General features: G+C 37.8%; 1 protein-coding gene, 1 long non-coding RNA gene and 2 pseudogenes across 6 annotated transcripts in view; 2 read left to right on the top strand and 2 right to left on the bottom strand.

Annotated features, from left to right (window-relative positions):
- The window catches only part of LOC143691812 (uncharacterized), a 90,977-nt gene that overhangs the window by 1,171 nt on the left and 63,203 nt on the right, over positions 1-26,603 (bottom strand). Inside the window, exons 4-5 of one of the 2 annotated variants that reach the window (XR_013179698.1) lie at positions 23,688-23,870; positions 15,801-15,951 (exon numbers count right to left, since the gene is read on the bottom strand). This is a non-coding gene — a long non-coding RNA (uncharacterized LOC143691812). Of the gene's footprint in view, positions 1-15,800; positions 15,952-23,687; positions 23,871-26,603 lie in introns of those variants that run through there. The other variant, XR_013179697.1, reaches the window with a different exon arrangement.
- The window catches only part of FAM186A (family with sequence similarity 186 member A), a 127,242-nt gene that overhangs the window by 71,564 nt on the left and 29,075 nt on the right, over positions 1-26,603 (top strand). Inside the window, exon 2 of one of the 4 annotated variants that reach the window (XM_077170867.1) lies at positions 3,797-3,998. The exons of the other annotated variants lie outside the window; for them this stretch is intronic. The gene's annotated coding sequence lies outside the window, so the exon portion shown is untranslated. The remainder of the gene's footprint in view (positions 1-3,796; positions 3,999-26,603) is intronic. 4 annotated transcript variants of the gene reach the window in all.
- LOC143690186 (thioredoxin-like protein 1 pseudogene) lies at positions 795-1,613 on the top strand (annotated as a pseudogene).
- Positions 3,956-4,596, bottom strand: LOC143691811 (c-Myc-binding protein pseudogene; annotated as a pseudogene).

Raw genomic sequence — 26,603 nt, 5'->3', positions numbered from 1 at the left:
TGTATACTGTGGAAGATTACATGGTATGTGAATATATAATATATATCAATAAAAAGTTTATGATTGGGTGCATGGGTACTTCAGTAGTTAGAATGCCCCCCTTTCATGCAGAAGACCTGGGTTCAATTCCCAGACCATGCATCCAAAAAAAAAAAAAAGTTTATGGTTCTTCAGAGGAAGAGTTTCTCTGTCAGTGGGAAGGCAATGTCTGCTGGCCTTCTCTCCTGGCTTCTGGGTTCCAACAGCTGTCCCCAGGGTGATTCCTTTCTGCATCTCCAAATGTCTGGGTCAAATTGCAAGTGCTGAGATGAGGTATGCTGAGCTGCTTGGGCTGGCTGTGTTGAGCTGCCTTCTGACTGCTCTCTTTTAAGCCTCCAGCTAATTAAATTAAATGTATCTCATTGCAGAGGCACTCCAGTTACCTGACTGCAGATGTAATCAGCTGTAGATGAATTTCACATGCTGATGATTCAGGTTCACAGCAACAGAACAGGCAACATTGCCTGGCCAAGTTTACACCTGCACCTAACTACTACAGCTGCCTTTGCTACATCCCATAAAATTTTATATTTTGTGTTTTCATTTTCATTTTCCTCAAGATATTTACTGATTTCTCTTGTAATTTCTTCCTTGACCCACTGGTTGTTTAAGAGTGTTTTATTGGATTTGACACCAAGAGCCCCAGAGGAAGAAGTCACAGCTACTACCTCCTTTGTCCAGGACTCAGCCTTCCTGGGTCTTCTTTAATTTCAAAGGTGCTGGTGTCAAGGACCCTTACTAGGCTCTTTCTGAGGATGGTGGGAGTGAAGTCAGTCAGGAGCGAATGGGATTTCCAGCCAAAACTGAGCAGTGTGGGCTCCAGACTCATGTAGTCAAGCTCTCCATGAAAGGGTATGGACCATGCTTAAGGATTGCTCCAGCATTCAGTTCCATGAATAATAAATATCCACAGGGGGTTTTCCTGGAAATAAATGTACATCAGTGTCAGGGAGTAATTGCCACCAAAAATATATCAGCAACATCTACATTTCTATTTTTTCAAAACAAAGTGAGAATTGATCAATATAAAGGAGCAAATGCTGTGGGATTAGAAAAAAAAAATTAAGCAGCACCTAGAAAATGACCCTAGAAGCACGGAGGACACAGGTATTCCCAAAGGCTATTCAGATTTAATGCCTTTTATTAACAAAGCTGGCTGCGAATGTCTTAACGAGAGTGATGAACATGGATTTGACTACTGTTTATGCAAAGACATGATCTTGGCATCTGTGGCAGCTACTTATCACTGTGGCATTTAACCTGTTAAGGCTTATTCCATGAAATTTCAAGGGCCAGATAATGGTAAAGGTCCTAAATATGTAAAAAAAATTTTATCAGTCTGCCCCTATCTATGGATTTTGAAGAGGCAGAAAGAAGTGAACCAACTCAAGCTCCAGGACTAACAGGAGATGATGTTAAAGAAGGTTGCATTGTCCCATTTCATTATGTTAAGTTTCAGAACGTTAAACAATGTAACTATATTTGTTCAGTCCAATCAAGGTGAAGAAGAAACAACCAGGATTTCATATTTTACTTGTATTGGCACTCCAGTTCAGGCGAATGACGTCGAATGAAGTTGGCAAAAAAAGGAGAATAGTTTTCTACTAAGGTACAAAAGACACTAGAAGGCCATAATTGCAATCAGATCTACAGCTCATGGATAATTGCTTCCCACCAGAGGCTGTCAATGTTTCATTTATTGCCATTACCAATATATCATTGCTTTTGTTCAGATGGTTTCACACTTGTTTCGATCATAGCCTTGATACATACAATTGTAAATACAAGTCACTATGTTTACGAAGCTTAAAAAAAAAGTGAGTCGAGAGGCTACTCTGGAGGTCATTCTTACTCAAGCTTCAGTTAGACATTGCTACCTACCATAACTTGCCAAACCCCAAATAAAACCATTCCAGACAATCATAAAGAACACCTAGGGCAATATGTAAGATTCTACAAAGGTTCCATGCACTAGGATAACTTCTCAGAAACCTACAACCTCCAGATGGGTCCCTCGGCCAGATAAGTCCTGAAACCTAGATGGCCCAGCCTCTCCAGAGCATCAGCTAGTTCCATCTCCCTACCCCATATTATTGACAGCCCCTTCCAACATGAAAAAGTTAGAATGGCCGTAGCCCAAATACCCCTAAAGAGTGGGATAGAAAGATCAAAGATGATAGTGGAATTATACAGAGAAGGTAGGGATTAACAAATGGATATGATTGCTGAATCGTTATATTGATATTTCTTTTAGTCTCCAGTATCCTAGAGAAGCTAGAAGTAAAAACCTAAAATTGAGGAATTATTAAAAAAAAAAGTGTGTTGGTTAGCCTTCATATATTTGTGAATTTTCTGGCCCTCTCTCTGCCTATTACTGATTTCCAACTTCATTCCATTATGATCTGAGAAAGTGTTTTTATAATTTCAATTTTTTAAAATTTACTGAGACTTGCTTTGTTACTCAGAATATGGTCTATCCTTGAGAGTGATCCATGGGCACCTAAAAAAATGTGTATCTGTTGTTATTGAATGTAGTGTTCTGTAAATATTGGTTAAGTCTAGTTCATTTATCATATTATTCAAAATCTCCATTTCCTTATTGATCCTCTGTCTAGATGTTCTGTCCATTCATGAGAGCATGGAATTGAAGTCTCCAAGTGCTGTGGTAGCGGTGTCTACTTTTCCCTTCTGTGTTGTCAGTGTTTGCCTCATGTATTTTCTGTGCATAAATATTTATGATTGTTATGTCTCTGTGCATAAATATTTATGATTGTTATGTCTTCTTGTTGAATTATTCCTTTTATTAATACACAGAGTCCTTTGTCTCTTTTAATTGTTTTACATATGAAATCTAATTTGTCAGATATTATTATAGCTACCCCTGCTTTTTTCTGGTTGCTGTTTGCATGAAATATCTTTTTCCAACCTTTCACTTTCAACGTTTTTTTTTTATAGTGCTTTACCATTTACAAGTCTTTCACATACATTCTTCTTTGACCCTCACAACAACCCTGTGAGGTAGGCAGCACAGACATTCTCATTTAACAGATGAGGAAAGTGAACCTCAGAACAGTTAATGGATACACCAAGGTTCTACAGTTAGTAGATGGTTTGTATTAATATCAGTCTTTGGCCTAAAAAATCAGTACCCAACATCCCCTCATATGTTCCCTACCTACTTCACGGGGATAGTGAAGATAAAATGAATTCAAGGCTAGAAAAATACTTTGAGGGAAAAAGCACTATATAATTATACCCACAAACTATTATCTTCCATGATATATGGCTCATTTCCCCTTCTCATACCAGCTTGTGCATGTACCCATAATGTTATATTGCCTCTGTTCTGTGCTCAACTAAGCAGTTTTCTAAGGGTGAGGCAGGGGGACAGTGTGATCCTGTTTAAAGTTATATAAATTACAATCAGGGTAACTGCTATTAGAGCAAACTGAAATACACAGAAAGGCCAATATGCAAGTAGGACCCATTGAAGCACAGAGCAAAGCAAGGCAACTTTATCAGATAGGGCATGATTGCATAGAAGGGAAATGTGGTGTCAGAGTTCAAGCTGGCACACACAGTTATCTAAGGCAAAGTGGTGGCAAAGAAGAGTTATTCGTTCTGCATTATATAAATAAGAGCAGAGGATTCATGGGAACCTGTGCAAATGCGTCTTATGTCACACAGATTTCTCCAGCTACCAACAGGGAATATAAACAACAGTGTCATCTTCATTTTTTTTTTTTAACATGGGCAGGCACCAGGAATCGAATCCAGGTCTTCAGGCATGGCAGGCAAGCACTCTTACCTGCTGAGCCACCGTGGCCCTGTCATCTTCATTTTAAAGAATGACTATACCTGTGCTCATATCCTGAACTAAACCAAGGAACAGCTCCATATTAAACTTCCTTGGATAAAATACAACCAGTACCATCATTACTAATCAGAAGTCTTTAAAGGTAATGAAAACTATTTAGATGACTGTTTAGATTTTTTTCAGGATTTACTTTAGATTCTCCTGCTTTGAGACCCAAAGAAAGTTATATTGAGTTTTTATTGGTGATTCTATGTGTGTATAACAATTAAAGTATGATAAGTGAATTTAACATATTAAAAGAGTTCTATAGCATCTGTTCAGAAAAGATTATATACTATACAAACTATTCAAGTCATACAAAACCATTTTCAGTGTCTTTTCAACTGAGAAGAATCCTATTCAGCACACTTCTCCTCCTGAGGTGTTTCATACTGAGAAAGCTTTGTTTTCAGTTTTTTATTTTCTTCTACAATAGCTTCATATTTCTCTTTCATTTCTGCCAATTCTAGGCGAAGCAGTTCTATTTCTGGATTTTCTGGGGTAGCAGCTCCTAAGTGATGCTTTAAAAAATCCAAAGGACTATTAGGTTTTTCTGGTTCTTCATATAGGGCTACCAATACCTTAGTCAACGTGTCCAGCACCCCCGACTTCTCTAAGTACCTCCGGAACAGCTTGCGCTTCGAGTCGGCGGCTTTGTAATGGGCCATAGTGACAGCGGCCGTGGTGTCGCTGGCGCCCGAGACCGTGGCTGGCGGGCTCCGAGCAGCACTGCTCATGCGCAGAAGGCTCAACATATTTTTGTCCTTGGGTCTACAGTAAGTCTCCTGTAGACAGCATATAGAGATAGGTCCTGTTTTTAAATCCAATCTGCAGTCTATGTCTTTTGATTGAGGAGTTTAATCTGTTAACATTTAATGTCATTATTGTAAAGGCAGTACTTCTACCATTTTGTCTTTTGAATTTTATGTATCATATCTTATTTTTTTTCTCTTGTTACCTTTACTGATAGTCTTTATTTCTACACTCTTCTCTAGACTTCTCTCCTGTCTTTTCCTATCTGCCTGTAGTGCTCCAATTAGCATTTCTTGTGGAGCAGCTCTTAGTCACAAACTCTCTCCATGACTGTCTGAGAATATTGTAAACTTGTTTTTAAAGCATAGTTTTGCTGGGTATAGAATTCTTGGTTGGCAGTTTCTCTTTCAGAATCTTAAATATATCATACCACTGCCTTTTCACACATGCTTTCTGCTGAGAAATCAACACATAGTCTTATCAAGCTTCTCTTGGATGTGATGGATTGTTTTTCTCTTATTGCTTTCAAAATCCTCTCTTTGACTTTGACATTTGACAATCTGATTAGTAAGTGTCTTGGAGTAAGTATAATTGGATCTGTTCTGTTAAGGGTATGCTGCACTCCTTGAATCTGTAATTTTAAGTCTTTCATGAGCGATAGGAAAATTTCAGTGGTTATTTCCTCCATTAGTCTTTCTGCCCCCTTTCCCTTCTTCTCTCGTTCTGGACATCAATAACACATATATTTGTGTGCTTCACATTGTCATTCAATTCCCTGAGACCCTACTCATATCTTTTCTTTTGTGTGTCAGATTTCAGATGTCCTGTCCTCTAGTTCATTAATCCTTTCTTCTGCCTCTTCAAATCTACTGTAGTAGGTCTTCATTATTTTTTTCATTTCATCATTGTGCCTTTGATTCCCTTAAGTTCTGAGATTTGTTTTTTCAAACTTTCAGGTTCTTCTTTCTGTTTGCCCAATGAGTTCTTTATATCCTTCATCTCTTTTGCCATATCTTCTTTCAATTTGTTGATTTGATTTTTTTTATTGCGAAGAATAGCATATATACAAAAAAGCAATAATTTTCAAAGCATACCACAATAATTAGTTATAGAATAGATTTCAGAGTTTGTAATTGTTTACAATTACAACTGTAATTGTGGGTTACAGTTCCACAATTTTAGGTTTTCCCTTCTGGCTGCTCCAAGACACTGGACACTAAAAGAAATATCATTACAGTGATTCAGGAGTCAACTCATTTGTTAGATCCTATCTTCTCTTTTATAACTCTACCTTCTTTATTCTTTTTGAAAATTATTTATTTTTTATTGATATACATTATATATTCATATACCAGCTAATCATCCAAAGTGTACAATCAGTGGTTCACAATATCTTCATATAGCTGTGCATTTATCATTACAAAAGCTTTTTTTTCTTATTTCTGAAAAATAACTGGTAGTTAGATTCAGTTGTCAACTTGGCCAGGTGAAAATGACTAGTCCTGTTGTTGTGGTCATGAACCAATGGCACATGAACCTCATCTGTTGCTCATTACATCTGCAGTTAGTTAGGAGGTGTGCCTGCTGCAACGAATGATGTTTGATTTAATTGGCTGGTGCTTAAATGAGAGAGTGCAATGTAGCACAGCCCAAGTAGCTCAGCATGCCTCATCTCAGCACTCACAGCTCAGCACAGGCCTTTGGAGATGCAGAAAGAAATCACTCCGGGGAAAGTTTTTGGAACCCAGAGGTGATCACCCTGTGCCTTCCCACATAAGAAAGAACCTCAGTTAAAAGTTAGCTGCCTTTAGGTGCCAAGCTTAGAAAGGTGCACGATTTAGTTTGTCCTCCAGAACAGCTACTAAATAACCAGGAACAGTACAGAATAGCTCCTGGGACCACATCAGTGACTGCACACACAACATACCCTGGACCAGCTGCAAGAACCCCAGAACCATGAGTTCCCCAAGTCGCAGCGGCCGGCACCCCTCCTCCACAGGCTGCTTCCCAGAGGGGAAAGGAAAAAGACTTTACCAGCAGCAGGGACTGAGTACAACCAAATGCCAATTGTGGAATTAATTAACAAATTCTGACAACTAAATATAGGCCCCCTGCTCAGGTGAACCTGGTCAAAGCAGAGGTCACTCATTTTTGCCCCAGCACTCAGGGGGCAGGGCTGACAAAAAAAAAAAAAAGAAATAGAGGTTTTGTGGCTAAGTTTCTACAAAGGCTGGACTGCCTTTGGATACTGCAACAGGGCTTCTCAGGCTGCAACTGCCCCAGGCATAGGCAGAAACAAGCTTGAGTGAGGACTTATCTGGAGCCTGTGCCTTCCCCAGGGGAGGGGTGAAGCCCAACTCAGATGGAATTCCTCCCTCAAGAAATTCAGACACCAGGGCTTGGTAATTTGAAGCCATTAAAAACAGCCTACAACCTCTCCTCTGTCTCCACCATGCCTCCAGCAGGGTGAGTCTGCCAAAGTTAAAGGTACCACATCATCTTATGCTGCTGGGACCTACAGGCAGACAAGTGCCACATACTGGGCAGGATAAGAAAACCAGAGTCCAGAGACTACACAGGAAAGTCTTCCAACCTGCTGGGTCTCACCCTCAGGGAAAACTGATGCAGGTGACTCTTTCCTCCTGACAGGAGGGCAGTTTGGTCTTGGAAAATCTGACTGCACTCTGTAATACCTAAGTAGACTCTCCTAAGGTTGGGGGGAGGGGGGAAGGCACCATACAGGCAGGACTAGAAACAAGAAAACAAGAACTGAAAAATACTCCTCTGTTAAACAAAACCTAAGCTTGAGATCCAGAAAACACTGAACTGAATGTCAAAAAACAGATAGACAACAAAGTCATCCAGCAAGAAAATCTTAGGTAAAAGAAGTGAAAACAATCTCCAGACTAAACTAATTAAGGTAATTAAATGTCTAGACGCCAGCAAAAAATAACAAATCAAACTCCCAGTCAAAGGAGCAAACCAACAATTCAAATAAGATACAGGAGTTGAAACAATTAATTCAGAATATACAAACAGATATGGAAACCTCATCAAAAATCAAATCAATGAATTGAGGGAGGATATAAAGAAGGCAAGGAGTGAACAAAAAGAAGAACTCAAAAGTCTGAAAAAAACAAATTGCAGAACTTAAGGGAATGAAAGGCACAGTAGAAGAGATGAAAAAAACAATGGAAACCTACAATGTTAGATTTTGAGGGGCAGAAGATAGGATTAGTGAACTGGAGGACAGAACATCTGAAATCCAACAAGCAAAAGAAAATACAGAGAAAAGAATAGAAAAATATGAGCAGGGACTCGGGGAATTGAATGACAACATGAAGCACATGAATATACATGTGGGTGTCCCAGAAGAAGAGAAGGGAAAAGGAGGAGAAAAACTAATGGAGGAAATTATCACTGAAAATTTCCCAATTCTTATGAAAGACTTAAAAGTACAGATCCAAGAAGTGCAGCATACCCCAAACAGAATAGATCCAAATGGACATACTCCAAGACACTTACTAGTCAGAATGTCAGATGTCAGAGAGAAAGAGAGAATCTTGAAAGCAGCAAGAGAAAAGCAATCCATCACATACAAGGGAAGCCCAATAAGACTAGGGGTAGATTTCTCAGCAGAAACCATGGAGGCAAGAAGACAGCGGGAGGATATATTTAAATTACTAAAGAGAAAACCTGCCAATCAAGAATTCTATATTCAGCAAAATTGTCCATCAAAAATGAGGGAGAAATTAAAACATTTTCAGACAAAAAAATCACTGTGAGAATTTGTGACCAAGAGAGCAGCTCTGCAAGAAATACTGAAGGGAGCACTAGAGGCAGATACAAAAAGACAGGAAAGAGAGATGTGGAGAACAGTGTAGAAAGGAAGACTATGAGTAAAGGTAAAAAGAAGGAAAATTAGATATGACGTATAAAATCCAAAAGGCAAAATGGTAGAAAAAGTCTACCTGTACAGTAATAACACTAAATGTTAATGGATTAAACTCCCCAATCAAAAGACATAGACTGGTAGAATGGATTAAAAATAAGGATCCATCTGTATTCTGTCTACAGGAAACACATCTTAGACCCAAGGATAAACATAGGTTGAAATTGAAAGGTTGGGAAAGGATATTTCATGCAACTAACAATCAGAAAAGAGCAAGAGTAGCTATACTAATATCCAACAAATTAGACTTCAAATGTAAAACAGTTTAAAAAGACAAGGAAGGACACTATGTATTAGTAAAAGGAACAATTTAATAATAAGACACAACAATCATATTTATGCATTGAGCTAGAATGCTCCTGAATACATGCGGCAAACACTGAAAACACTGAAAAGAGAAATAAACACATCTACCGTAATAGTTGGAGACTTCAATTCCCCACTGTCATCAATGGACAGAACATCTAGACAGAGGATCAATAAAGAAACAGAGAATTTGAATATTACAATAAAAGAGCTAGACTTACAGACATTTATAGAACATTACACCCCACAACAGCAGGATACACCTTTTTTTCCAGTGCTCATGGATCATTCTCAAGGATAGACCATATGCTGGGTCAAAAAGCAAGTCTCAATAAATTTTAAAAGATCAAAATCTTACAAAACACTTTCTCAGATCATAAAGGAATGAAGTTGGAAATCAATAATAGGCAGAGTGCCAGAAAATGCACAAATATGTGGAGGCTCAACAATACATTCTTAAACAACCAGTGGGTCAAGGAAGAAGTTACAAGAGAAATCATTAAATATCTCGAGGCAAATGAAAATGAAAACACAGCATATCAAAACTTATGGGATGCAGCAAAAGCAGTGCTAAGAGGGAAATTTATTGCCCCAAATACCTATATCACAAAATAGAAAGGGCAAAAATCTAAGAATTAACTGTCCACCTGGAAGAAGAAGAGAAAGAACAGCAAACAAACCCCAAAGCAAGCAAAAGGAAAGAAATAATGAAGATTAGAGCAGAAATAAATGAACTTGAGAACATGAAAAAAATCCAGAAAATCAACAAAACCAGAAGCTGATTTTATGAGAAAATCAATTAAGATTGATGGATCCTTAGCAAGATTGACAAAACGAAGAAGAGAGAGGATGCAAATAAATAAGATCAGAAATGGAAGAGGAGACATAACCACTGACCCCACAGAAATAAAGGAAGTAATGAGAGGATACTATGAACAACTTCATGCTAATAAACACGACAATGCAGATGAAATGGACAACTTTCTAGAAAGGTATGAACAACCAACTGTGACTTGAGAAGAAATAGACGACCTTAACAAACCAGTCACAAGTAAAGAAATTGAATCAGTCATTAAGAAGCTCTCCAAAAAGAAAAGCCCAGGACCAGATGGCTTCACATGTGAATTCCATCAAACATACAAGAAAGAATTAGTACCAATCCTGCTCACACTCTTCAAAAAAATTGAAGTGGAGGGAAAGCTACCTAACTCATTCTACAAAGCCAACATCACCCTATCATCCTCATTCCAAAGCCAGACAAAGATATTACAAGAAAAGAAAACTACAGGCCAATCTCTCTAATGAATATAGGTGCAAAAATCCTCGACAAAATTCTTGGAAATCGATCGGCAACACATTAAAAGAATTATACATCATGACCAAGTAGGATTCATCCCAGGTGGGCAAGAATGGTTCAACATAAGAAAATCAATTAATGTAATACACCATATCAACAAATCAATGCAGAAAAACCACATGATCATCTCGATTGATGCAGAAAAGGCATTTGACAAAATACAACATCCTTTCCTGTTGAAAACACTTCAAAGGATAGGAATAGAAGGGAACTTCCTCAAAATGATAAAGGGAATATATGAAAAACCCACAGCTAACATCATCCTCAATGGGGAAAAACTGAAAAATTTCCCCCTAAGATTAGGAACAAGACAAGGATGTCCACCATCACCACGGTTATTCAACATTGTGTTGGAAGTTCCAGCCAGAGCAATTAGACAAGAAAAAGAAAAATACAAGGCATCAAAATTGGAAAGGAAGAAGTAAAACTCTCACTGCTTACAGATGATATGACACAATATGTCAAAAACCCCGAAAAATCCACAGCAAAACTAGTAGAGCTAATAAATGAGTAGTTCAAAGTGTCAGGTTACAAGAGCAACACTCAAAAATCTGTAGTGTTTCTATACACTAGTAATGAACAATCTGAGGGGGAAATCAAGAAAAGAATTCCATTTACAATTGCAACCAAAAGAATAAAATAATTAGGAATAAATTTAACTAAAGAGACAAAAAACCTATACAAGGAAAACTACAAGAAATTGTTAAAAGAAATCACAGAAGACCTAAATAGATGGAAGGGCATACCATGTCCATGGATTGGAAGACTAAATATAGTTAAGATATCAATTCTACCTAGATTGATTTACAGATTCAATGCAATACCAATTAAAATCCCAAGAACTTACTTTTCAGAAATAGAACAACCAATAACCAAATTTTCTGGAAGGGCAGGGTGCCCCGAATAGCTAAAAGTATCCTGAGGAAAAAAAAAATGAAGTCGGAGGTCTCATGCTACCTGACTTGAAGGCATACTATGAAGCTAGAGTGGTCAAAACAGCATGGTACTGGCATAAAGATAGATATATTGACCAATGGAATAGAATAGAGTGTTCAGATATAGACAATTGATCTTTGATAAGGCAGTCAATCCAACTCACCTGGGACAAAATAGTCTCTTCAATAAATGGTGCCTTGAGAACTGGTTATCCACATGCAACAGAATGAAAGAGGACCCATATCTCACACCCTATACAAAAGTTAACTCAAAAGAGAGCAAAGACCTTAACATTAGACCTAAGACCATAAAACTGTTAGAAGAAAATGTAGGGAAATAGCTTATAAATCTTATACTAGGAGGCTGTTTCCTAGACCTCACACCCAAAGCAAGAGCATTGAAGAAATAAATAAATAAATGGGAACTCTTAAAAATTAAACACTTTAGCGCATCAAAGAACTTCGTGAAAAAATAAAAAGACAGCCTACACAATTGGAGACAATATTTGGAAATGACATATCGATAAAGGTCTAGTATCCAGAGTTTATATAGAGATTGTTCAACTTGACAACAAAAAGACAGCCAACCCAATTATAAAATGGGCAAAAGACTTGAATAGACACTTCTCAGAAGAGGAAACAGAGATGGCCAAAAGACACATGAAGAGATGCTCAACTTCCCTGACTATTATGAAAATGCAAATTAAAACCACAATGAGATAACATCTCACACCCACCAGAATGGCCATTATCAATAAAACAGAAAATGGCAAGTGCTGGAGAGGATGTGGAGAAAGAGGCACACTTATCCACAGTTGGTGGGAATGTCAAATGATACAACCGCTGTGGAAGGCAGTTTGGCGGTTCCTCTAAAAGCTAAATATAGAATTGCTGTATGACCTGGCAATACCATTGCTAGGTATCTACTCAGAGGACATGAGGGCAAAGACACAAACAGACATTTGCACACCAATGTTTATAGCAGCATTATTTACCATTGTGAAGAGAGGGAAACAGCCAAAATGTCCATCAACAGGCATTTTTCACTCTTTTATCTAGGGTTTTCTTTGTTCTCTATTTGTTCTTTGTCATTCAGTTCAGCTTATTCTAGACCTCTAACATAGATTCTGTTTAACTGATCAGAATTTTTCATCTCTTGTTTTTCTGGTTCTTGCCCTGCCTATGTGGAACTTTTTTTGAGGGTCTCCTCAAATATTATCAACCCTAGTCATATTTTCCCAGACCAGAGAGGCCCACATCTCAGGAGGAGAAAGTAGTCAGTATCAAGTTTTCCTGAGGGTGAGACCCAGCATGTTGTCAGACTTTTTATGAAGCCTCTAGACTGTGCTTTTCCTATCATACCCAGCATGCCTGCAGCTTCCCACCAGTGTAAAGTGATGTGGTACCTTTAATTTCAGCAGCCTCTCCCTGCCAGTGTTGTGGCTCAGGTAGAGAGCGGTCTTAGGTTGCTTCTGTTTTCTAGCCCCTGGGGCCTGAATTCCCTGAAGGAAGGCAGCCACCTGACCTGGGACCTGTCCCCTTTTTCTTGGGTAAGATATGCCCTTTAGGGAATTTTCCGCATTTACCTACTTTGTCTTTGTGACATGCCTTATTTCTGCCCTTGCCTGGGGCAGTGCTGAAGCCTGAGTGTGCTAGCAGTTCTATCTAATGAGGTGCTAAGAAGTAAAAAATATATAGAGAAACATAAATAAAAATAAAAAGACCTGAAAATGTTTTTCAGAACCAGACCCCAGCTCCCTGGGTTTGCCAATCAAGAGCTGGAGTGGTCACCTGGGACAGAGCAGCCTCTTCAATAAATGGTGCTTGGAGAACTGGATAGCCATATGCAAAAGAATGAAAGAGGATCCATATCTCACACCTTATACAAAGATGAACTCAAAATGGATGAAAGGCCTAAACATTAGAGCTAAGACCATAAAACTCTTAGAAGAAAATGTAGGGAAATATTTTATAAAACTTATAATAGAAAGTGGTTTCCTAGATCTTACACCCAAAGCACGAGCATTGAAGAAAGAAATAGATAAGTGGAAACTCCTCAAAATTAAATACTTTTGTACATCAAAGAACTTTGTCAAGAAAGTAAAAAAGGCAGCTTACACAATGGGAGATAATATTTGGAAACCACATATCAGATAAGGGTTTAGTATCCAGAATATATATATATATATTCTTCAATTCAACAACGAAAAGACAAACAACCCAATTTTAAAAATGGGCAAAAAAAAATGAATAGACAATTCTCAGAAGAGGAAATACAAATGGCTAAAAGGCACATGAAAAGATGCTCATCTTCACTGGCTATTAGGGAAATGCAAATCAAAACCACAATGAGAGATCATCCCACATCAACTAGAATGGCTATTATAAAAACAAAAAGAAAACAGAAAACGATATGCTGGGGAGGATGTGGAGAAAGAGGCACACTTATTCACTGTTGGTAGGGATATAAAATGGTACAACTGCAGTGGAAGACAGTTTGGCAGTTCCTCAGGAAGCTAAATATAGAATTGCCATATGATCTAGCAATACCATTGCTAGGTATCTATTCAGAGAACATGAGGGCAAGGACATAAATTGACACTTGCACACCAATGTTTATAGCAGCATTACTTACAATTGTGAAGAGATGGAAGCAGCCCAAATGTCCATCAAAGGATGAGTGGCTAAACAAGCTCTGGTATATATATTTAATGGAATATTACACAGCTGTCAGACAGAATAAAGTAAAAAAGACATGTAACAACAAGAATGGACCTAGAGGATATGCTGAGTGAGATTAGCCAGACACAAGAGAACAAATACTGTATGGTCTTACTAATATGAACTAACATTAATGAGTGAATTTTGAAGAATTGAAGCTAAGAACACAGGTTATCAGGAGGCAGAAATAGGAGAGAGATTGGTCAATGGTGCTGAGGGAATACAGATTGTGCAACAGGACTGATTTGTAAAATTTCAGAAATGGAATACACAATACTACCTGATTATAGCACAGTAACATAAGTACACTGAATGAAGCTGAGTGTGAGTATGATAGAGGGAGAAGGGCTGGGGGCATGTATGAAACCAGAAGGAAAGATAGAGAATAAAGACTGACATGGTATAATATAGGAAGCCTAGAGTGTACAATGATGGTGATTAAATATACAAATTAAAAAATGTTTTTGCATAAGGAAGAACAAATGATTGTCAGTACTGCGGGGAGTTGAAAACAGACAGTATAGGAGTAAAAGTAGAATCAATGTAAGCTAGGGTCTAGTGTCATGTAATGTAACAAGGGCATTATGCCAAAACTGAATGTCAACAGCAGGGGAATTGGGAAAGGGGTATGGATTCTGTGTGGAAGAAAAGGAAATATCTTCAGATAGAGTATGGTAACGAAGGCATGACTATATAATTAGGCTGGTTTGTATGATGTGTGAATAACTGTTTAAAAGTGAACATAGAGAGGGTAGGCCACGGTGGCTCACTGGCAGAATTCTCGCCTGTCATGCCAGAGACCCGGGTTTGATTCCCAGTGCCTGCCCATGTTAAAAATAAATAAATAAATGAACAGAGAGAAACAAGTGCTAGAGAGAATGCAGTGAGAGAGAGAGATACCTATTTGCTGTCAGTAGGGAAATGAGAGATCTAGCCCCTTGGAGGGCAGTGTGGTGGTTCCACAGGAGGCTGGGGGTGGGGCTGCCATATGATTCGAGTGCAGAGACTCGAATGGACATTTGCACACTGGGGTTTCTGGTGGCAGTGTTTGTAATCCACAATGAATGGAGGTAGCCTAAGAGTACAAGGACTGAGGAATGGAAGGGGGAACTAAGTTGGATACATACAACGGACTACTGAGGAGCCACAAAGTTGTGAAGTTGTGAGGCATGCAACTAGATAAATGAACCTTAAGAGCTGTATGTTGAATGAAATGTCAGGAACAAAAAGACAAATATTATCATGCCTCAATCATATGGACTAACTTGAGTATAAAAACTTCAACTAAAGTTGAGATCATGGGTTATCAGGTTGGGGCTTATTGTAAAGGGTTCTAGACTGTAAGCTCTTACAGCACTCATATATTCAGGAGGTGAAAACTATTAATTCTAAATTCTGAGATACTAAGCTGTTTGTATATAACATGGTCTTTCCCAGAAACTTCAGGTATTTATGTGACACCTGAGACTCAGGTTTAGAACTCTGAAGCTATGAAAGTCAGCACTACCCCATACAGAAACTAATTAAAAAGTTGAAAAAGTGACCAGACATTGAGTGGAGACATGAATGAAGCTGATCTGGATAGGACTAAGGTATATCAGAAGACTGGGTAAAGGATGATATCATCCATGTTTTAAAACTTCAACTTCTGTGTGATATTAAAAAGAGAGATGTTTATTTGGTGCAAAATTTATATTTTGGGTAGTGCATTTCCTAATTTAACTTGCTGTTTCATTAAGAAATGTGGATGAGGTCTCAATTTGAACAGGGTCGGATTCGTGAGTTAATACCCCTCTCTCTAATTCAAGCAAATAAGTATTTATTATTAAAATAAGAAGGATTAGTAAAAGGAAGACGGAAAAATAAAGTAAGTTACTTCACCAGATGGGAATTCACCAACACCCAAAGAAGAATGCTGGGGAATCCAGGAGACAGCATTTTCGGGATCTGCCTGGGAAAGTTCTGAGCACAGCATCCTCTTCTTCGATGAGATTCCAAAGTCTAGCTGTTATACTCTGAGATATCTGAATATCTATATTCAAATAAAAAAGATATATACTAAATTTGCCCCCAAAATAATCATGGCTTACATCATGAGACCAAATTCTAGGGCTGAATGAAATATGAAAGAGGAAAACTAAATTTGTGGAGTCTGCTCAGCTTAGCTAATGTTGACCATTGTAACACTTCAGTATCTGATCAAAAGATATTACATACTGACTGCTCAAGGCTACTTTGTCTATTCCATTGATTATTAATGTATGAAGAAATATATTCTTTATACCGTTTCTAAGAAAAATAATTACAGTGGGTATCCAAAGCAAGGTCAGACCCTAGAGCTGAATGAAATATGTACACACACACACACACACACACACACACACATATATGCGCTTGCCTCACTTTGAGACTAACTGCCAGGCAGAAATGAAAACACAAAGTTGTTTATTACCCTAAAGGAACAGCTTGACCCTTTGTGTGATTGTTGTTCTCATCACAGAAACCAGCTTAGTTACACATGCAATTGCCTGTATCACAATATACAAAACAAATATCTAGCAACCATTTTGTCTTGATGGTAAAATGTACAGATCTGACTGGGAAGGCTGGCTACCTTCTGAGACAGGAATGTACTGTCATAAAAATATTTTTGCTCAAGAAAGTTTCTATTGAGACCTAGCCAGTCTTATGAGAAACACTTGGGCTTGGTCACATAAATCAGCTGGACTGTAGCTAAGTTTATACTGTATAAACTGCCCACAAGCAGAATTTGGAATCTCATCTGAGAGGAGGACGCTCTGCTCAGGACTTTCCCAGGCAAACCCAGAAAATGCTGTCTCCAGGATTCCCTAGCGTTCTTCTTCGGGTATTGGTGAATTCCAGCCTGGTGATGTAATTTACTTTATTTCTCTATATTTCTTATATTAATCAATAAATCTCTATTTGCTTAAATTGGAGAGAGGTGTGCTACTCATGAATCTGACCCTATTCAAATTGAGGCCTCACCCATGTTTCTTAACAAAACACTTGTATGGTCAGTTTAGTTAACACCATAAGTACATGGAATCTTGAATAGGGCATGAGATTTTGTTGGTTTGTCCAGGTTAATGTGATGTCCCAATACATCCCAGAGAGATTTGAGTGAATAAAGAAATACTTGCAAAGTCCCCTTGGGGGAATGGGGAGAAAAGGGGCAAAATCCAACTTCCCCATTTGAAGAATTTCTGATATTCTAGAAAGCAGTGGGGACAACCAAATCAATAGTCTGAGCCCTCGATCTTGGGGGGCACCCCTATGAAATGTATTCCTGCAAAAGACAGGCTAAACCTACTTAAAATTAGGTCTAAGAGTTACCCCCAGAGAACCTCTTTCATTGCTCAGATATGGCCTCTCTCTCCAAGCCAACACGGCAAGTGAACCCACTGCCCTCTTCCTCTATATGGGACATGACTCCCAGGTGTAAACCTCCCTGGAAACATGGGACAGAAATCCCTGGATGAGCTGGGACCCAGCATCAAGGGATTGAGAAAAACTTCTCAACCAAAAAGGGGACAGAGAAATGAGACAAAATAGTTTCAGTGACTGAGATTTCAAACAGAGTCAAGAGGTTATCCTGGAAGTTATTCTTATGCATTATATAAATAGCCTCTTTTTAGTTTATGGTGTATTGGAGTGGCTGGAAGGAAGTGTCTGAACTGTAGAGCTGTGCTCCAATAGCCTTGTTTCTTGAGGATGATTGTATAATGATATACCTTTTACAATGTGACTGTGTGATTGTGAAACCTTGTGTCTGATGCTCCTTTTAACTAGGGTATGCACAGATGAGTAAAAAATATGGATAAAAAATAAATAATAGGGGAAACAAAGGTTAAAATAAATTGGGTAGATGAAAATAGTAGTGGTCAATGAGGGTGAGGGGTGAGGGATATGGTATGTATGCGTTTTTTCTTTTTATTTCTTTTTCTGGAGTGATGCAAAATTCAAAAAAATTATCATGGCAATGAATATAAAACTATATGATGATACTGTGAGCCATTGATTGTATACAATGTATCAAATTATATATGTTAAGAATGTTTGTGTGTATGTTGTTTTATTAATAAAACATATAAAAAAGATATAGCAATATGTAAGGACTTATTAAAAAGTGGAGCTCCATAAAATAAAAATCTCTTTAAAACTTAAGAAAAAAAGAAGAGCTGGAGTTGGTAAGTGGCTCTATGTGTCCCCAGTCTCATGTACCCCCTTTCCTTGGGGTTCTTTTCCAGTGTTTTTTGCTGTCCAACTCAAAAGGCCTCTGTTTATTTGTTTTCCCATCAGTCCCATACCCCCTCTACCAGGGCAGAAACTCTGGGTTCCTTTAGTGCTTATTCCAGGTTTATCTGTGCTCAGGGCCTGTTTTCAGCAGTCTGAATTTGTTAATTAATTCTGCAATTGGACTTTGGTTGAGCTAACTTCCTTGCTACAAGTAAAGTCTGTTTCCTTTCCCCTTGGGAAACCAGCTTGTCACACTGTCCTCCGTGGCTTGGGAGTCTTACAGTTTTGTGTGGGATCTCAGCTGTTCCATACATTTCAGACTGGTGAACAATGTGTGTCCCATCACTGATGCCCCTTCAACAGTTGTTCCATACAGTTCCTGGCTATTTACTAGCTGCTCTGGAGGACAAACTGAATTCTACACCCCGCTATGCTGCCATTCTGGAGGACAAACTAAATTCTACACCCCGCTATGCTGCCATGTCTCCCTCCAACAATAAAGTTTTATTATTATTTTTTATATAATTCTCCCTTAAATCTGTTGAGATGAAAAAGAAAAAAAATAGGCATCAAAATTGGAAAGGAAGAAGTAAAACTATCACTGTTTGCAGACGATATGATACTATACGTCGAAAACCCGGAAAAATCCACAACAAAACTACTAGAGCTAATAAATGAGTACAGCAAAGTAGCAGGTTACAAGATCAACATTCAAAAATCTGTAGCATTTCTATACACTAGCAAGGAACAAGCTGAGGGGGAAATCAAGAAACGAATCCCATTTACAATTGCAACTAAAAGAATAAAATACCTAGGAATAAATTTAACTAAAGAGACAAAAAACCTATATAAAGAAAACTACAAAAAACTGCTAAAAGAAATCACAGAAGACCTAAATAGATGGAAGGGCATACCGTGTTCATGGATTGGAAGACTAAATATAGTTAAGATGTCAATCCTACCTAAATTGATTTACAGATTCAATGCAATACCAATCAAAATCCCAACAACTTATTTTTCAGAAATAGAAAAACCAATAAGCAAATTTATCTGGAAGGGCAGGGTGCCCCGAATTGCTAAAAACATCTTGAGGAAAAAAAACGAAGCTGGAGGTCTCGCGCTGCCTGACTTTAAGGCATATTATGAAGCCACAGTGGTCAAAACAGCATGGTATTGGCATAAAGATAGATATATCGACCAATGGAATCGAATAGAGTGCTCAGATATAGACCCTCTCATCTATGGACATTTGATCTTTGATAAGGCAGTCAAGCCAACTCACCTGGGACAGAGCAGTCTCTTCAATAAATGGTGCCTAGAGAACTGGATATCCATATGCAAAAGAATGAAAGAAGACCCATCTCTCACACCCTATACAAAAGTTAACTCAAAATGGATCAAAGATCTAAACATTAGGTCTAAGACCATAAAACAGTTAGAGGAAAATGTAGGGAGATATCTTATGGATCTTACAACTGGAGGCGGTTTTATGGACCTTAAACCTAAAGCAAGAGCACTGAAGAAGGAAATAAATAAATGGGAACTCCTCAAAATTAAACACTTTTGTGCATCAAAGAACTTCATCAAGAAAGTAGAAAGACAGCCTTCACAATGGGAGACAATATTTGGAAATGATATATCAGATAAAGGTCTAGTATCCAGAATTTATAAAGAGATTGTTCATCTCAACAACAAAAAGACAGCCAACCCAATTACAAAATGGGAAAAAGACTTGAACAGACACCTCTCAGAAGAGGAAATACGGATGGCCAAGAGGCACATGAAGAGATGCTCAATGTCCCTGGCCATTAGAGAAATGCAAATCAAAACCACAATGAGATATCATCTCACACCCACCAGAATGGCCATTATCAACAAAACAGAAAATGACAAGTGCTGGAGAGGATGCGGAGAAAGAGGCACACTTATCCACTGTTGGTGGGAATGTCAAAGGGTGCAACCACTGTGGAAGGCAGTTTGGCGGTTCCTCAAAAAGCTGAATATAGAATTGCCATACGACCCAGCAATACCATTGCTAGGTATCTACTCAAAGGACTTAAGGGCAAAGACACAAACGGACATTTGCACACCAATGTTTATAGCAGCATTATTTACAATTGCAAAGAGATGGAAACAGCCAAAATCTCCATCAACAGAAGAGTGGCTAAACAAACTGTGGTATATACATACGATGGAATATTATGCAGCTTTAAGACAAGATAAACTTATGAACCATGTAATAACATGGATGGACCTAGAGAATATTATGCTGAGTGAATCCAGCCAAAAACTAAAGGACAAATACTGTATGGTCCCACTGATGTGAACGGACATTCGAGAATAAACTTGAAATATGTCATTGGTAACAGAGTTCAGCAGGAGTTAGAAACAGGGTAAGACAATGGGTAATTGAAGCTGAAGGGATACAGACTGTGCAACAGGACTAGATACAAAAACTCAAAAATGGACAGCACAATAATACCTAATTGTAAAGTAATCATGTTAAAACACTGAATGAAGCTGCATCTGAGCTATAGGTTTTTGTTTTGTTTTGTGTTGTTTTGTTTTGATTTTACTATTACTACTTTTATTTTTTTCTCTATATTAACATTCTATATCTTTTTCGGTTATGTTGCTAGTTCTTCTAAACCAATGCAAATGTACTAAGAAATGATGATCATGCAGCTATGTGATGATGTTAAGAATTAATGATTGCATGTGTAGAATGGTATGATCTCTAAATGTTGGGTTAATTTCTTTTTTTCCGTTAATTAAAAAAAAAAAAAAGAGAAGGGATAATTGGAGATGAAGGGATACAGACTGTACAACGGGACTGGATATAAAAACTCAGAAATGGACAGCACAATACTACCCAATTGTAATGCAATTATGTTAAAACACTGAATGAAGCTGCATGTGAGGTATAGGTTTTTTGTTTTTGTTTTTTTTGTTTTTTTTTTCTTTCTATTATTGTTTTAATTCTTATTCTGTTGTCTTTTTATTTCTTTTTCTAAATTGATGCAAATGTACTAAGAAATGATGAATATGCAACTATGTGATGTTATTAAGAATTACTGATTGTACATGTAGATTGGAATGATTTCTAATTGTTTTGTTAATTCTTTTTTTAATTAATAAAAAAAAATTTTAAAAAATTAAAAAAATATATATTTTTACTGAGTTTTATATTTACCTACTGTATTAGTTTGTAAAGTTGCTGTAATGTAATATACCAGAAATGGAATAGCTTTTAAAAAGGGAAATAAGTTCCAAGTTTACAGTTCTAAGTCCATAAAAATGTCCAATCTAAGGTATCCAGGGAAAGGATAGGTCTGGCCCCACAAGAATGGATCAGGATTAAAACATGGCTTTTCTGGGGTATATAATAGTTTCAAACTGGCACACCTATGTATTTACATTTACTGGTGCTCTTTATTTCTTCATGTGGATTTGCATTATCCTATTGTGCCATTTCCTTTCAACCTGAATGACTTTAGTATTTCTTGTAAAGCAGGTCTGCTAGCAATGAATTATCTCAATCTTTCTTTATCTGGGATTGTCTTTATTTACCATTTAAAGATATATATTTTTTAGAGCAGTTTTAAATTTATGGAGAAATGTAGTAAACGGAGAGTTCTCATATGTCTACACACAATTTCGCCTATTATTATCTTACATTAGTATGATTAATTTGTTACAATTAATGAAACAATATTGATAAATTATTATTAATTAAAGTCCTTAATTTAATCACAGTTCCTTAGTTTTTACCTATTGCCTTTTTTTTTGTTCCAGGATCCTATTCAGGATACCACATAATATTTAGTTGTCATGTCTCATTAGGCTCCTCTTGGGGGTGACAGTTTCACAGCCTTTTCTTTCTTTTTCAGTGTCCTTGACATTTTCAAAAGTATTGGTCAAATATATTGCAGGATGACCCTCTACTGGAATTTATGTGATTTTTTTAAATTTTTAGACTGGGGTTATGTGTTTGGGGGGAGAAAGATCACGGGAATAAAGTGCCATTTTCAACATATCTTATGAAGTGCACATAATATCAACATGATTTATGACTGTTGATGGTCTTCATCACTTGGCTGAAGTAGTTTTTGTCAAGTTTAGCCACTATGAAGTTACTCACCCCTTTCCATACTCTAGTCTTTGGAAGGAAGTCTCTACACACAGCCCACATTTAAGGAATGGATAATTCTGTTTCCCTCCTTTAGGGCGGAGTTATCTATGTAAATCATTTAGGGTTCTTCTGCATGGGTGATTTGTTTCTTTTCCCCCATTTATTAATCTATTGTCTCTATAGAAATAGATTCATGGGTATTTATGTTATATTTTGAGTTATAATATACTTACACTTTATTTTCTTGCTCAAGCTGTTTTAGCTTCGACCATTGTCAACTCTTTCAGTTAGTTCCTATGCCCCTTTGATGTAATCTCATCGATGTAGATTTATTTATTTTTTGAGCACGTCCTTAATTTATGGCACTGCAGGATGCTTCATGCTTGTGCTGGTTTGAAAGGATATATGTACCCTAGAAAAGCCATGTTTTAATCAAAATCCCATTTCTTAGAGGCAGAATAATCCCTATTCCATACTGTATATAATTAGATCATCTCCCTAGAGATGTAACCCAATCAAGTGTGGTTGTTAAGATGGATTAGGGGAGATGTGTCTCCACCTATTTGGGTGGTCTTGATTGGTTTACAGGAGTCCTATAAAAGAGGAAACATTTTGGAAAATGAGAGCGATTCAGAGAGAGCAGAGAAGAAAAACATAGCCATGAGGAGCAGAGAGCCCACAAGTGGTGACCTTTGGAGATGAAGAAGGAAAATGCCTCCCAGGGAGCTTCATGAAACAGGAAGCCAGGAGAGAAAGCTGGCAGATGACACCTTGCTCACCATGTGCCCTTCCAGCCGAGAGAGAAACTGTGACTGTGTTCACCATGTGCCTTCTCACTTGAGAGAGAAACCCTGAACTTCATCGGCCTTCTTGAACCAAGGTATCTTTCCCTGGATGCCTTTGACTGGACATTTCTATAGACTTGTTTAATTGGCCATTTCTATAGACTTGTTTAATTGGGACATTTTCTTGGCCTTAGCACTGAAAACTAGCAATTTATTAAATTCCCCTTTTCAAAAGCCATTCCGTTTCTGGTATATTGCATTCTGGCAGCTAGCAAACTAGAACAAGGCTCATCTTGTATATTTCCTGCCCTAGTCCCAGAATCAGCCATTTCTCCAAGGAATCTTTATTCCTTTTATTGGAGAACTGCATTAAAAACCAAGATCTGGGAGAATGATGTCAGCAAGATGGTGGAGTTAGACGTTCTATAGTTCTTATCCTGAAGGTGACACTGGATAACTAGAAGAAACTGGTAGAACCAACTTTCTCAGAGCTCTGGAAAATAGCTAAAGGGTTACAATTGGGCAAGCACTGAATTAAGGAAAAAAAGACTTGAAAATGGTAGGAAAATATTTTTTAGAATGGCCTCTACTTACCAGAGGATCCAAGTCTAGAGAACTTGGGGTGCTATCCTTGGGAGGTGAGGCAATTCTGTGAGAGTCCCCTGTGGGCAAGGTCAGGTGGTACAGCTTTGATTGTTCTTGTTGGGTTGATGATCAGGGAAGAGTGTTCTGGATCCACTCCATTGGTTCCTCCCAAGAGGCTTTCTGTCCATGGACCTGGCGAGAAGGAGATATGTGGTTACTGAGAGGGAAATCCACAGATTAGAAGTTTGTTCATGAAGTCTCCTGATGATTCCCACAAAAGAACATGCTCCTTCGGGATACATACTTCCTTAAATATAAAGCCTTGGGCTCTGATCCCCCATGGAATTTTCATGAGCTTTCCAACAAGGGAAATAAATTGGTTGTAAATTGATTGATTTTGTTGGGTAATTTGACAGATTCTGTTGGTTTTATGTACAGGTCCTGTGACCATATAATTTTGACCTTTGGGGAGGAGGTTCTTCCATTTTGGTCATAATATGCTTTAAAAATGTTTCATTTTCTTGAAAACAGATGCTGTTTTCAGGTGTTAACTTGGCCGGGTGAAGGTGCCTAGTTCTGTTGCTGTGGACATGAGCCAATGGCATGTGAACATCTGTTGCTGATTATGTGTGCAGTCGGCTAGGAGGCATGCCTGCTGCAATGAATGATGTTTGATTTAATTGGCTGGTGCTTAAATGAGAGAGTTTAACATAGCACAGCCCAAGCAGCTCAGCATACTTCATCTCGGCACTCACAGCTCAGCCCAGGCCTTTGGAGATGCAGAAAGAAATCACCCTGGGGAAAGTTGTTGGAACCCAGAGGCCTGGAGAGAAGGCCAGCAGACATCACTCTGTGCCTTCCCACATAAGAAAGAACCTCAGTTGAAAGTTAGCTTCCTTTCTTCTGAAGAACTAACAAAATAAATCCCCTTTAATTAAAGGCCAATCCATCTCTGGTGTGTTGCATTTTGGCAGGCAGTTAGCAAACTAGAACAGATGCTATCTGTTTTAAAATGCCATTAAACTGGAAGACTATTAATAGTCATGTATATTTTACATGAAATACAATATTTATTCATTTAAAAATGTAGGAAAACTTCATGGCACCTTCAACGGTCCTTCTCCCACCCCCTCCATGACTTAGTGTGGCACCAACCCATACTCACAGTGATGGTCCCTGGTCTTGGGTTACAGAGGAAGCAGTGTAACCCTCTTGCACATACTAAGATGCCTGCATGTCTGTAGCATCTGTCCTGACAGACTGATCCAGGATGCTTGTCTCTGTCTTACCAGTCTCAGAACTTCCTCTGGATATAGAAACGGCTAGATTCTAAAGCACTATAAAAAAGAATCAAACCACAGCACACTGGGATAAAGGACTACTGATTGTGATATCCAATAACACCCAGAAACTGGAGGAGAGGCTGCAAATTTCCTGGGGGGAGTTGGGTTCATTCAAAGTATCCAGATATTTGGGCGAATTGATAAAGTCATGTGCACATGCTCAGAATAAGATGTTTGCTCAGAGGAGGCCAGAGAGGACCCTATATTTCAGCCTTGGACTGTTCTTTAGGTTCACTATAAGTTTTCCAAGCACTGAAGGAAAGCACCAGCACAGAGCCAATCCACAAAAACTGACAAGTATTTTCTTTCCTTTCTTTCTCTTCCTCTTTTTTTCTTTATTAGATCAAGAACAAGGCAAAGATGTCTGCTTTCACCATTGCTTTTCAATGTTAACTTTTTAATTTCCATTTCAGAGTATTCTTTATTGGTGTATAGAAAAATGCAACTGATTTTCATGTGTTAATCTTGTACCATGCAACTTTGCTGAATTTATCAGTTCTAGTAGTTTTCTTGTGGATTCTTTGTTTTGTTTTGTTTTTTTATATGGCGGCTCATGTCATCTATGAATAGAGATCTTTTTACTTCTTCCTTTCCATGTTGGATGTCTTTTATTTCTTTTTCTGTTGAATAGCAGGAATCTTTGTCTTATTCATGAACTCAAGGTAAAGGCTTTCAGTCATTATGTTGGATTTTGTCAAATAACTTTTCTACATCAATTGCAATGTTATTTCCTCCCCACCTCATTCATATAATGTGGTGTAGCACATTGATTGATTTTCTTATATTGATCCATGCTACATTCCCCGGATAAATCCCACTTGGTCATGATGTGTAATTCTTTATACTGTTGGATTCTATTTGCTAGTATTTTATTGAGGATTCTTGCCTCTTATTCATAAAAAAAAATAGGTCTGTAGTTTTCTTTTCTTGCATACCTTTATCTGGCTTTAGTATTAGGGTAATGTTGGCCTCATGGTATCAGTTAGAAAGAGTTACCACCTCTTCAATTTTGGGGGGGGGGAGAGTTTGAGGATTACGTTCATTCTTCTTTGAATATTTGATATAATTCACCAGTGAAGCTGTCTTGTTCTGGACTTTTCTTTCTTGGTAGGTTTTTTGATTACTAATTCAATCTCTTTATTTGTTATATGTGGGTGTATTGAGATCTTCTATTTCTACTTGAGTCACTTTAGGTAAGTTGTGTGTTCCTAAGAATTTGTTCATTTTGTTAGTTTACTTTATTTGTATGTAATTGTTCAGAGTACTTTGTTATAATCCTTTTAATTTCTGCAAAATCAGGGGTAAGTTCTCCCCTTTCATTTTGGAGTTTTATTATTTGCATCTCCTCTTATTTGACAATCTAGCTAAAGGTTAGTGAATTTTATTGATCTTTTCAAAAAAACAATTTTTTTTATTGCCACTCTAATCTACTATTTCTTTCCCTCTAGTAACTTTAGTTTTAGTTTTTTTCTCTTTTTTCTAGTTCCTCTAAATATGATGTTAGGTTATTTATTTGATACTCTTCTTCCTTTTTAATATAGGCATTCATAGCTATAGAATTCCCTCTGACTACTGCCTTCAC

Source organism: Tamandua tetradactyla, chromosome 7, assembly GCF_023851605.1.
Source record: "Tamandua tetradactyla isolate mTamTet1 chromosome 7, mTamTet1.pri, whole genome shotgun sequence".
Lineage (NCBI taxonomy): Eukaryota > Metazoa > Chordata > Mammalia > Pilosa > Myrmecophagidae > Tamandua > Tamandua tetradactyla.
This window is presented reverse-complemented; position numbering and strand designations above follow the sequence as displayed.